This window comes from Hordeum vulgare, chromosome 7H, assembly GCF_904849725.1.
Source record: "Hordeum vulgare subsp. vulgare chromosome 7H, MorexV3_pseudomolecules_assembly, whole genome shotgun sequence".
Lineage (NCBI taxonomy): Eukaryota > Viridiplantae > Streptophyta > Magnoliopsida > Poales > Poaceae > Hordeum > Hordeum vulgare.
Genome location: NC_058524.1, coordinates 190,631,931 through 190,633,569, shown reverse-complemented (window position 1 = coordinate 190,633,569; position 1,639 = coordinate 190,631,931). Strand labels below are relative to the sequence as shown.

The 1,639-nt window shown below is 42.2% G+C and overlaps 1 non-coding gene across 1 annotated transcript; it reads left to right on the top strand.

The window, feature by feature from the left end:
- The first annotated feature begins 556 nt into the window (after positions 1-556).
- LOC123414531 lies at positions 557-674 on the top strand. Its single transcript, XR_006614468.1, has one exon. It is a non-coding gene; the product is annotated as a small nucleolar RNA snoR104 (small nucleolar RNA).
- Positions 675-1,639: the final 965 nt, after the last annotated feature.

Below are 1,639 nucleotides of genomic sequence, written 5' to 3'. Positions count from 1 at the left end.
GAACGCTACTACTAAGGTCCATAGCAGTAGCGCTGCACTGCATCCAGCGTTACTGATAAAAGGGGCCCAACGAGGCCACCGACAGTAGCTGTAGTAGTAGCGTTGCCATGGTAAAAATGCTACTGCTATGTTGAGTTAACACCCCACAGCGGGCTCAAAATTTCCTAACTCCCCCACACCCCTCACCTCGATCTCAAGCCGTTGTCGCCTCCCTCGCCCTCGCCGTCGTCCTCGCCGCCATCACCTCCCTCGCCGTCGCCACCGCCCCTCCCCTCCCACTTCGGTAAGCCCCCTTCCCCTCCTGCTCCGGTAAGCCCCCTTCCCTTCGCGCGCTGCTACAACCCTCCAAACGCCGCCATCGCCGCCTCCCTCCTCTAGGAAACCTCTAAGACGATCCAGGTCCTGAGGTCCAGAGCATTTATCTTGGTGGTGAAGTGTTGATCTTCTCAGGTTCCTGGAACTGGCTCGTTTATTTTATCTCTTATATTTTGATTTTTTTCACGAGGAAAATGTCCTATGCACACGCACAACTGTTTATTGTATGGAAGAAAAAGAATGGCAGCATCCAAAAGATAAGATGCCTGCCCGATACATTCTTCCTAGAGTCAAACTATCATTTCCTGCTTGTGTTATTGTTAGCAAGTTCTACAAGTCTCAAATGATAAGACAACTTCATCATTGTTTGTGACCACATAAATGGATTTAGTTCAATGTTCAGTTATGATTTCTTGAGGAGAACACCCCTTGTTTGTTTTCGTGCATACGATTGCTCTTGCTTATTCATTGTGATCTCAACTCTAAAGGGGTTTCCAAGTTGAGTCTAGAATTCAGCTCTGTATATGTCAGTGCAATATGTCTTGGTGGGAGTTTTATGTATTGTGCAACGTTTATTTGGTCATGATTGTTGATCATTCTATGCCATGTTGATAATTGGTCATCTAAACTTGGGGAAAATAACCCTTATCAGATGATCCTTGATCATCTAAAATTGTTGGTGTTGTTCACCTAAAGGTTGATGATTTCAAGTACTTAGACTTGGGGGTAGTAAGAAACACCTCTTGCATAATTTAGGTTTAAAACGTAAATCTTATTTTTCTAGACCCTAGAAGCTTAATAAGAGTTGAAGTTCTCTCAAAATATTGCTGCAAAGCAGGTGCTTATGACAATTTGGTGAGAAACCAAGAACTAAGCTCATGTTTTTTCTTACCTCACATCTAGCAAATGTTGTATTTGGAATGTAGTGCACATTATTATTCATAGGCATGCCACAGTACTAATTTTTTTCTTGTAATATTTGTACTTAGGAATCAATGCAGGGCTTTAAATATAATTTTTTTAAACCCTAACTGGAACAAATATCATCCTTTTGTTGGTGTTAATGCATAAAACAGTAGTGAGTTTCTCACTTTTGCTTGCTAAGTTTGTGCTAAGTTTTGCCGGAATGTTGATTCATTTCTGTTCCGGCAAATTTCAGGCGCTCCGTATATCCACTTTTTTATCAAAGGTCATGCCGAAAATTTCCATGAATTTCGACATGACTAGTGCTAGAAACTAGGACATATGGAGTGCTGGGGAATTGCCGAAAAGGGGAATGCATCAACATTCCGACCAAATATAGGTCCCTTTTTATTATTCATGC